We start from the raw sequence: 12631 nt of genomic DNA, 5'->3' as shown, positions 1-12631 counted from the left end.
GAATTTCTTTTTTGTTTATTGAAAAAAAAAGAAGGCCACAAAGATCCAGACATCATTTACTTTTACCTATGAACTTAGATAGGAAGGATAATCATACTTTGAGTCCAGCATGGACCAGAAAGCTTGCTAGATTTCATCTCCACATAGCCAGCAAAAGCTGGACTGGAGGGGTGGCTTAAATGGTACGCTGTCCAGAGTTTAAGATGAGGTCCTAAGTTAAAATCCCAGTACTACCAAAAGGAAAGAGAAAGCCACAAGGAATCATGTAACCCCTCAAGACCTAGATAACCTCATTTATTGTAACTAGTAAGCCAATGTTGGAATATTCCTCAAGCAAGCCTAACTAACTGTTGAAGTACATATTTTATCTACTATATCTTTGAAAATAGATGAAGCATTCCCTACATCCAACTCTAAGTCAGTTTTCTTACGAAACTGAATTTGACCATCTACCAACGCAAAATGATAGCAAGAATAAAGGCAGGAAATATTTATTGGATAGTGGCAAATTATTCAAACTGAGGTGAGGTGGAATCTCAATGTTGTTTGGATTTGCATTTATCTTTTGACCAGTATTTCTTCATATATATGTTAGCCATTTTATCTTATTCTGAAAAGTCTCTCTGGGTCTTTATAAAGCTCATTTATTAATTCAGTTGTTTCTTGGCAGGTTTAATTCTTGAGGATTTAAATATTTTGAACTCTAAATATAGTCTATACCCACTACCTGACAAACAAATGTAACTCCTGTATACATTACCCTAACAACAACATTTATATATACATATATACATATATATGCATATATATTCTAGATCAAGGTCCTTGTCTGATGTATAGTTGGTAAAAAAATTACCCATTTTATGGGTTTTCTATTTGTCTTATTGTCTCTGTCCTTTGTCATACAGAAACTTTCAAGTCTGATGCAATTCCATGTATCAAGACTTCCTTTTTGCTGTGTTCTGGACATTTACTTAGAAAGTTTCCACCTCTTTCAAGATGCCTCATATTTCTCCTACCTCTTCCTGCAATGGTTGCATGGTTTCTGGTCTTATGTTGAAGTAAACATTTCTTCTATGAACCACATTATAGCAAAGACAACGTAGAACTTGTAAATGTAGTCATAAATCCATTATTCCCTTCCATCTCACAGCCAACTCAGCACAAATGTTCAATTACGTAACTTCATCAACAATTCCTTCCTTACAAAGCTTTATAAAATTAAGAAATAAGAAAGACATTTGTCTCTTCCTACCCCTCTCCCAGATAAATTCCATTTTATCTTTTTGAAAACTCTTTCCAATTCACAATTAGAATTGTCCTAGGACAAAACCAACCAATAGAGATGAACAAGAGACACACACCTGAGCGGGTAAAGGAAACATGTTGTTTGATGGTTGTTTTTTTTTTTTTTTTTAAAGTGCCGCTGTAGGCTTGCAGAAGAAGTTAAAAATAAAATTTAAAAAGCAAAAAAAAGAAAGAGATGAGGTTTTGGACATATTTTTGGAAGATTGTTATAACATTAATAAAACTGGCAAGCAAAAGTTCCTTTCTTGAATAAACAGAGTGAACAGAATTCACAAATGAGTAACATTCATTATTAGTAATAGGGTCTGTCAATGAAGGGGGAGGGAGGGAGGGAGTTACAAAAGAATGTGGAATTAAGAATAAAAGAATGGGGACCAAGACATGAGAAAGGGTATCAATGTATGAGAATTAATGCACCTTCTATCTGGCAAATATCATGTAACCCTTCTATTAATTACAATAAAAATATATGAAAAAAAAGAATAAAAGAATGAGGAGAAACTAACCAACAGGAAATCTTGGGCAGTTGATTCTACAATCTTATAGGAAACACAAAGAAGACCAACCAATCAGAATGTCCATAATCTCAAGATCAAGCTCTATAACATTAAATAGTGTTAAGGAGCCTGAAGTCTGAAGGCTGGAAGGGCTCCTCCTCCAGGCACAGTCATAGCACCTGTCCTGTTTCTCCACCATATTTCTTTTCTACTAAACTTTTCTGTCACCTTTATTATGTTTGCGCCTTGCCCCAATTCATTCCCAAGGATCAAACTCAACTTAGCACTCTTTCTGGTAGCATATTCTGTCCTTGGCCAGAAGTTTGGAATTAAGTGTGTCTATTCTGAATTGCACTCATGAGAAAAAGATAGTAAAGAAAGAGTGTTCAGGGGAGCACAGTTAAAATTTAGTTAAGGAGAGAATCTTAAAATAACAGTTGGGGAGAAATGCAGTAGACTCAGTAGAAATGAAAGGTATGATGAATTGGAGCTTATTGTTTATAGAAATGCATTTCTTCTAATTTTTTTCCTTGACATTTAGAGATTAAAATTAAATAACCATAGAATTACATTGGCTATGTTAGTGTTAATATTTACTTGCAAGGATGGTAGGCCTATACTTTTTGAAAGCAAATCTTTCAAAATTCAAATAAATGTTTGGGAGAAAGTTATGAAACCAGCAGGGTTAACTACTCTGATGAGGTCAGAGCCCTGGAGAAGAACAATATCCATAGTTAAAAGAAAGCTTCCCTGTAGTTGTTCTTCAATGGACTAAATTGCTCAGGGAGAAGATTTTTCTATTGCAAAGAAATTGTCAGAGTTTTAAATTTTTTTCTTTGTTAATTAAGCCTTTGAATTTGAATTATAATTCCACACACATAAAAATGGTGAGGGTAGTGAAATTCTGATGAGAAGAATAAAAGGATAATTTTAAAACCTTAATGAAAACAGAAAATAACAGCAATTTAGGGAGCTCATTGACATAGTTTTACAGTTGCTAATTGGTATACAATTAGCTGCCATTGTCCTGTCTTTTCCACTCTTCAGGAAGTTTTTATTTTTCTTTCTTTTTTTTTTCTAACCACACACAAGTGAATTCTTGACTATTTCCTTCCCTCTTCCAAACTGTTGACCTCTAATCATAGTTCTTATTTTCAACCTTTTCATCATATACCTATAGGAAGTACGTGCATTAAAAAATAATAATAAGCATCACCAAACACAGAATCCAGGTGCTAAAAGGCACAATGTCTTTGTGATATATTATTGTGAAACAAGTTGACTGTAATTTCTTACTGCAGCTAGTGATTTTTTTTTTACTTTAAAGGGGATGAAAAATTTTCTCTACTCAATTTTTCAAATGATTCCTGAACTCTTCTCATTAAAGATTAAAAGACCTCCCAAGCAATGTAAATATCTGTCTAGATATTAAATGCCCTGTATTTGGAATCGATTTTTCTCTTTGTTTTCACATAAATATGTTCCCCAAATTCTCTCTTCTACCATAATGTATTTGTTCTTAATACACCTAAAGCATGTATTCATACCAGGGCTAGGACATATTGAGTGTTTGTATGTTTGCTCAGCATTAAGTCATATATCTATTTTCCAAATACATTCAGTGCAGTCTAGACACTAATGGATCAATTGTGGATGCAATGATTGTGGGATCTCAGTAGTAGAACTGATAATAGAACAAAAAAGAATATGGACTCCTGTTATTTTCTATAGCCATTTTCATACATATGCCCTCTAAATTTGAGGGTTGTTACCATCTGCAAGCGTGGGATTTCTCTCTCAGATAATCTTTCAACATATAGTCCACTGGGTTATATGTCAGTTTGGGATCAGTGAATTAGTTTACTTTGGCCATTCAACATATATATTTCTCATGAAATCCCATACCTGTTAGTGGGGACGGTTTAAATCTCAAAATGTCTCTGAATTTATACCTCAGATATATAAGATTATTTGACTCAGGCAGCAAGGACTGTATGATGGAATCCATACCTTTTAAAGACATTTGGTATTCAATACGATATATTTTGGAGAAAATCTGGATTCTGGCTCTCTACTCCACCCCCCCACGACCACTGTGCTCATCTGATGTCAAAACTCGGGTTACCTTTTCTTCTAGCAACTATGCTGTCAGGTAATACTTACTTCTTATGTATGATCTTTAGAAACGTGATTCGAGTACTCCTCACAGCTCAAGTTCTTGATTATTTTTTACACTTGTGTGTGAGGGGAGGGGTGGGTTTGTGTATGTGCGATGGGGATTGAACTCTGGGTCTGGGCATTGTCCCTGAGTTCTTCAGTTAAAGGTCACCACCCTACCCCTTGAGTCACAGTTCCACTTCCCATTTTCTAATGATTAATTGGACATAAGAATCTCATGTTCCTTAATAATGGGACTGGCTTTGAACTGAGACCCTCAGATCTCAGTCTCCTGAGTAGCTAGGATTACAGGCATAAACCATCGCTCCTGGCTTATTTTTTCCATTTTATTTAACAAAACTCAAACATCTCTTGAAAATATTGAAGCCTTAGGTTGATATTTCAAACAAGAATCTGTAATTAGCACTTATGTTATCACAGAAAACCCCATAGTTAAAGATAATTTACGCTCCTACTTTAGTTCAGCCAAAATTCTGTTATTTGGAAATTCACCTACTAATAGCAATAACAGTCAGGATGCAACTTGCCTAAGATGTTGATAGAATTTAAGCATGCTAAAGACAAAACACAAAACAAACAAACGAAAGATACAGGACCTCCATTAGCTGTGATGATCAGACAGTGGGTTGGTCGCTTAAATAATCCAAATAAAAACTGTCAGTTTTATTCTCGGTCCACTAATTTTCCAAAATGCTATAATTTTATCCTTATTTTTCCTGCCCTAAATAGAATCATGGCTTTACAGAAATAAAAGGTTATAATGTCTGGATTTTATCAACATAGGGGAAAAGGAAGGATTGTTAGAGATTATATAGGTAGATTAGGGACCATCCATAGCTGTGAAAGCAGAAACAAAAGCATGGGATATCATGTTTAGGAATCATTCTACTAGCAAGGATGAGCAATCTACATCCTTAAATCTGTAGCCAAGATACATTTGTAGGTAAATGACTTAAAGGAATAGATGTTATCATTTGAAAAGAGACACAATATAAATAGGAAAATATAAAATTGGACAGATGTCCAAGCTGTATATTTTTATATAATCCTATTTTCCTTAAAGTATGTGCAATTATATCCAGATTCTTGAAGAACAGTCACTTTTAGGGGAAAAAAAGATAACTTCTTTTTGATTTGAGGGAAAATAAACATATCCCCAGGATATCAGGTATCATTTTCACATTTTTTTCCAAAGAAACACATTTTTAAAAATGAATAAGTCATCACAACCATTCATGCTTTGAAATATTTTTCTTGCCAGCTTAAGAGTCTATTATCTGTAACTATATGTATGTCTTTGAAAAGTATTAAAAAGCCATTTTTATTTTTGCTGGAAAAATGTCTGTGATACCTTCTACCTCCCAATCCATTTAAGAATAGTGCCTTAGCTGGGCCCTGTTGGCCCATGCCTGTAATCCTAGCTAATTCATAGGCTGAGACCTGAGGATTACAGTTTAAACCCACCTGGAGCATTAACGTTCATGAGACTCTTGTCTCCAATTAACCACCAAAAAAAGGGAAGTAGCAATGTGGCTTAAAGTTTTAGAATACTAGCCCAGCAAAAAATACCTCAGAGACAGTGCCCAGAGTTCAAGCCCCATCACCACAAAAGAAAATAGGAATATAGCCTTTTTAGTGGTCAATTTTTAAACCTGACCTTTAGTAATTGAGATTGTCCATGTGCTAAAGTAATCAGGACTGATACTGAACATTTCTAACCACTGAAGAACAATAAATGCAGCATAAATAAACACAACACAGAATTTGGCATACATTTGAGGCAAAGTCTACTATCCTACAATCTCTTCTTTTACATAGGGTTTTCAATCTATCTATCTGTTGATCTATCTATCTATCTATCTATCTATCCTTTATCTGAGACAACCCCTGAAATATACATACAGATATATATTCCTTTTACATCAGTTAAATTTTCAAGGTATAAAATGCTAACTTCTGTAGCCTTTCTTTATTTGAGAAAGCATAACTCATACCTGTGCAAAAAAAACCCAGACACAGTAAGGCCTATACTTTATAAATTTATGACATGCAATTTTTGACCAAGCAAATAAATTTTAAGAAATAAAAATTAGACATCATAAACACAATTTCTAAAACCTACATGTTCTTAGTGCAGCTCAGGTGAAGTAGAGAATCTCCTGACAGTCCTGCATCCTCAATCACATTTGGATCATTGTGAGATAGATAGATAGATAGATAGATAGATAGATAGATAGATAGATAGATAGATAGACTTTCAAAGAAGAGAAGGTTGTTTTAGAAAACAAGGTAGCTATCAGTACTGGCAAATGAAAGGGAGCTAGCTGTTTGAATCTGTTTATTGTTTTTTAATTCATTATTGCTGACAACTTTGGTACAAAGAATGTCTTCACCGGCAAACCTGAGAATACAAACTGATGTTTACACATTTTTCAGAGACCTAAATTCAGTCCCAGTGATCTGTCATTGTGAAGTCTATACTCTTCTTACTTGGTCATGCAGTGGCTAAGTACAATAACCTGGCAAGGGAACAGTATACTACTTATCAAACCACAGGTGTCAAGCATATCATGCCAGTTTGTGCTGATCCTAATGCACCCTGCCAACAGAGCCTACTTACAGAGAAGTCAGACATGGATAATAGTACATTATATGATTCTACTTACATTAAATAAAGAGAAAAAATTCAATGGTGTTCACTTAAATGAGATGCTAGAAGGAAAATTGATAGCAAAATAAATGAGTAAAAGAATTCTTTGTTTGGAGTTAGGGTAATATTTTTAAATAAACAAGGGCAATACTGCAGAATTAAAAATATTACTACCAAATATGGAATTATACGTCCATATCATAGAAATCATAACACAATGAACCTGTTAAAATGAAAAGTTAACAGGTTTTTCTTCTTAAAATATATTTAAAAATGTCAGGTTGATTTTGACAGTTTATGATGCTGTCTTAACATTTTACTTAAGTTTACCAAAATTTCTTTTAACTTATGCCTGAACTGTTGAAATATATCACAGTATATACTAACTACTGAAAATTAAACCATCGCGTCGTTTTATGTTTTAAGAATCTACAGATGGAAAGGTAGAAGTGTAGTTCTTTTTTTGCCAGTCCTGGTGACTGAACTCTGGGCCTGAGCACTGTCCTTGGACTTTCTCAAGGCTAGAGCTCTACCACTTGAGCCGCAGTACCACTTCTGGCTTTTTCTATGTATGTAGTACTGAGGAATCGAACCAGGGTCTTCGTGCATGCTAGGCAAACACACTAACACTAGGCCAAACTCCCTGCCAGAAGTGTAATTCTAAAACACTGACAGGAAACATTTACATATCTTAGGATCTCTGATTTTAAAAGGAGCAAAATTTAAAGGACATAAAAAAACTAAGATCTGAGATATAAATCAGTCATATGGGTAAGGAGAGGAAACGTTGCTGCTTTATGTAAGAGAAACTGAGTTAAGCTGGATGACCCTAGATGGATCTGATAGGAAAGTACCAGGCATGCCCATGAACATTATACCAGAAACTGGAAGCTGAACCAATACCCGTGATCATTTGGTCCCCATTATTTATTTAATCTTTCATCACATGCCATTTCTAGGAAAGAACTCCCTTAATAGGGAGGCATCTAATAACATGCTCCATATATTAATTCACTGAGCCTAATCTGAACTGGTCTTCCTCTTCTACTGAGGGTTTGTTCAGAATATTTCCAAAGCCATTCATTCTTAACATACTATGAAGAGGCTTTGCTTAGCAAGATGATTATCATGCAGAAAAAACAAACAAAAAAACAATCAAACAGGAGGAAATCCCATCAAATGCTTTCCACTGCTTTACTCGTCACTTTTGACTTAAGGGGCGGGGGTGGGGGGAAAACAGTTAAATATGAGAAATTAAGTGCACAAGGAACAGAGTATGACTTTTGGAGGTGAGCGGTTCAAATGGTCGATCGTACCTTTGGCATTAGATGCCTAATATTGTAGAGTTATTTTGAGTTCTTAATATTTTGGCATCCTCCTAAATTAGAAATGACCATAGTTATCTGTTTCATATTTTATTGTATTTTCTTTTCAGGGTGATATATAAAGGGGCTACAGTTACATTTATCAGGTAATGAGTATATTACTTTTTTATATATTTTTATTTTAATTAATAGAAGAGTTACATTATGTTCACCAAACAGAAGGTGCATTACTTCACAAACACTGATACCTTTCTCATGTATTGGTCCCCATTTCTCTTCCCCTACCTCTGTCCTTCATCTTGTTTTCCTTCCTTCCCTATCTGACTTCAAATAATTAAATACAAATATAAAAAATATATCAGATAACTGTCGCTGTGCGGCTCAAGGATATGTCACTTCGGAGGTGGACTGGGAATGATTACACACTCAAATCGCTGCAAGCAGAGGTCTTTTATTTCTCTCTCCTTTCCTCTCTCTCTGCCTTTCTCCTTCTCTCTTCTCTCTTCTCCTCTTCCTTTCTCCTATCTCCTCTGCCTTTCTTGGAAATCCCACACTATTTACATCCTTAAGCAGCCAATCACAGTAAATATCATCTGCAAAGCAGCAAACAAACCTGAAAGAAATCTAGCAATCCACTCTATCCACAAGCATGGAAGAAACAAATCAACAAATGCAAAGAAACTTCCTGGTCAGCAAGTACTGACTCATTAGCGAGCTGCCAGGTGCCATCTTATAATTTTACTTCCTCAGGAGGCTGAAAGCAATGTCTCCAACAGATAACCATGTGAAATACTGTAACAACATGAGATAACCAAAAGAGATGAGAGATAACATAGTACATTAAGGACAACAATCACTCATTATATGGATTTGTTTCTATATCCTGGAGGTCCTTTAATTTAGGGTCATCCTATATGGCCTTATGTATCTAGGTTTTATACAAAGTAAATCAAAAAATCTAATAACAACAAATACTGGAGGGGACGTGGCCAGGAGGGATCACTACTACACTGTTGGTGGGAGTGCAAACTCCCTCAGTTGATGAGTGGATCAAGAAGATGTGGTATTTATACACAATGGAATTCTATGATGCTGTCAGAAAAAATGGCATCGCCCCATTTGTAAGGAAATGGAAAGACTTAGAAAAAAATCATATTAAGTGAAGTAAGCCAGACTCAAAAGAACATAGGCTCAATGGTTTCCCTCAGTTGTCATAATCAGTAGAAACCTTGGGCTCTCCTAGCAGAGATTTACAATAGGGTATATTAATTTTTGAGCATTGATCCAACTTCCCATGTTTTTCTCCTACTTTCCTTGTTTCATATTTTTGTTAGAGTTAATTGCTAATAAGACGTTGTATATAATATAGTGTTACATGTTCAATAACATCTCAACAAATTTATCTTTATTTTGATCACAACTATCCTGATAATTTCAATCACTGCCATAATTATATTACAATCACTGTGATTTCCATGTTCACTGGAGGTATAACTGTGTGAGGAAAACAACATTGTCTAATAGACAGTGCTTAAATAAGCCTTAAAATAATCACTTGAAATGCAATTATCACCTTAAATATAGTTACTGGAAGTGTGTAGTTTTCTTTTCTTTTTTTTTTTTTTGTTAGGCCATCACAGGGCACCTTTTTTTTTTAATTGTAGGGGTAATGTTTAGAGGGGTTACAGTTATATGCATCAAGTAGTAGGTGCATTACTTCTCACAAATTGATACCATTTCTCATGTTTTTGTCCCTATTTCCCTCCCACACACCCTACCAATCATCTTGTTTTCCCTTCTCCCCTTGTTTAAAATATCCTAGAGTTTCTTCAGATTCTTTATTAATTTATTAGCATGGATTTTTACATCATATTTCAAATGGCGTGTTTAACAAACAAGTATTCAAGAAGGGAATCTCTACAATCACTAGCATTTAGATTTTAAAACGTAATCAAAATTAGGCTGAGGGTTTGTATGCCATAGATACATATTAGTCTATGTAATAAAACATTATGTCTATAGTCATAAGTTTTATGTCTATGTAGTTGTGTTTATATTTCCATTACCATGTCCATAGCATTGGGTATGCAAATATTAAGTCCTTTGGATCTAATAGCCACATATTAAGGATAACATGCACCTTTTGTTCCTTTGGTCGTGACTTTTCTCACTCAACATAGTTTGCTCTAGATTCATCCACTTCCCTGCAAATGCCATTATTTTATCTTGTCTGTTGGCTATGTAGAATTCCAATGTGTGTATATATATATATATATATATATATATATATATAAATCATATTTTCTGTATCCATTCATCTGCAGTAAGTCATCTGGATTGTTTCCATCACCTGGCTATTGTGAATAGTGCAGAGATAAACATAGTTGAGCAGATGTCATTATCATCTTGGGTTATGGTGTTCAGAATAGATGCCTAGGAGTGGTATGGTGGGATCGTAGGGAAGGTCAATTTTCAGTTCTTTAAGAAATCTCCACACTACTTTCCAGAGTGGCTGAACTAGATTACAATCCCACCACCAGTGCATTAGAGTTCCTTTTCTCCACAACCCCGCCAGCATCTGTAATTGTCTGAGTTCAAAATCTTAGCCATTCTTTTTGAGGTAAGGTGGTATCTTAGGGGTTTTTTTTGTTTGTTTTTTTGGTTTTTTGCCAGTCCTGGGCTTGAGCTCAGGGTCTCAGCACTGTTCTTGGACTTTCTCAAGGCTAGAACGCTACCACTTGAGCTTTAGCACCACTTCTGGCTTTTTTCTATGTATGTGGTACCGAGGAATCAAACCCGGGTCTCCGTGCATGCTAGGCAAGCACTCTGCCACTAGGCCAAACTCCCGGTCCCTTAGGGTTGTTTTTATTTGCATTTCATTTATTACCATGGAGGATGAACATTTTCTCATATGCTTCTCTTCTTCTCTCTGGTCTCTGCCAACCTCTGTGCTGACCATGCCCATTCTTTTTTTTTTTTTTTTTTTTTGCCAGTCCTGGCTTGAGCTCAGGGCCTGAGCACTGTCCTTGGACTTTCTCAAGGCTAGAGCTCTACCATTTGAGCCTCAGCACCACTTCTGGCTTTTTTCTATATATGTGGTACCGAGGGATCAAACCCGGGTCTTCATGCATGCTAGGCAAGCACTTTAACCACTAGGCCAAACTCCCGGCCCTGACCATGCCCATTCTGTTTGGGGTTTTTGCATGGAGGTTCCGCCACTTGCAGGAGTTGCTGGAGTTTGGGACTTTCCGGGCCCAGTGCCCTTGGCCAAGGCTTTCAAGGCTTAGAGCTAGCAGTGAGGGGTGGGGGAGGGGTCTGTACATTTCTGATTCTTTGAGGACATTGGATATAAGCTTTATCTAGATTTCTTTTCCAGTTTGTGTACTTCTCCATTGCTTCCTGAATTAGTAGTTGTGGGTTTCTTAAGTTAGTTGGCTCATGGGATTGCCTGATTCTCTCTTTCTGTGGCAGAGAGATAGGTTGGGTCCCTATAGTCTATGTGCCATCTTATGACCTCCACTTTCATATTCTTATCTTGTATGACCTTATGTACTTATATTATGAGCTATTGCAGTCCGCTGCTAGGAGAGTCCCAGATGTACACTAATTATGACAAATGAGGGAGACCCTTGAACTTATGCTCCTTTGGGTCTGGCTTACTTCACTTACTATGATTTTTCCTAAGTCTGGAAATGGGGCAATGTCATTTCCTTAAAATGGGGCAATGTCATTCTTTCTGATGGCAGCATAGATTTCCATTGTGTATAAGTACTACATCTTCTTGATCCAATCATCTACTGAGGGGCATCCATATCTTTGCTATGGTAAATAATGCAGCAATGAACATCATAGTGGTAGTGGCTTTAGTATCTCCTTGGGTAAATGCCCAGGACTGGAACTGATGGATCATAGAGGAGCTCTATGTTTAGTCTTTTGAGCAATTGCCATACTGCTTTCCATAGTGGTTGAACAAGTTTGAACTCCCCAAAACAATGATCCATTCAGGCCACATCTCCACCAGCATCTGTTATTATTAGATTTCTTGAACCTGGACATTCTAACTGGAGTGAGGTGGAATTTCAAAGTTGTTTTGATTTGCATTTCTTGTATAGTCAGAGATGTGTCTATAGGATAGTCTTATTTCCTCTTCAGGGAAGTCTCTCTTTATGCCTTTAGACAACCTTTTAATGGGATGGTTGTTTCACTGGAGATTTGTTTTGGAGAGATTCAATTTTTTTTTAGCTGTAGATATATTTTAGATATGAGGCCTTTGTCTGTTTATACTTAGTGAAGAACTTCTCCCATTCTGTGGGCTTTCCATTTAACTTGCCAGCTATGTCCTTTGGCAGGCCACCTTTTACGATATAGTGTTGTACAGCATTATATGTAATTCAAGTCAGGAAATTTCAACTAGCTTATCTATCTAACAGAAGCAGGCATATTTTATAATCATCATATCATAGTCTGTAGATAATAAATAACTGAGGCTTTTAAAGTAAACATGAATTATATCTGGCATGGGTGCTGGTGTTCTTCCTTCATGTGATTTTATATTTGAGACAGTAAGTGAGATTGTATTCTTGGTTCAGTCTTCCGTAACTCTCTCTTTGTCCAAGATCCTATCTAGCTTTGATGGTTTTTAGAGAATCATGCATGTATCCCTTCAGGGCTTC

Source organism: Megascapheus bottae, chromosome 7 (genome assembly GCF_031878675.1).
Source record: "Megascapheus bottae isolate mThoBot1 chromosome 7, mThoBot2.hap1, whole genome shotgun sequence".
Lineage (NCBI taxonomy): Eukaryota > Metazoa > Chordata > Mammalia > Rodentia > Geomyidae > Megascapheus > Megascapheus bottae.
The sequence above is the reverse complement of the archived record's forward strand: the minus strand, read 5'-3'. Positions refer to the sequence as shown.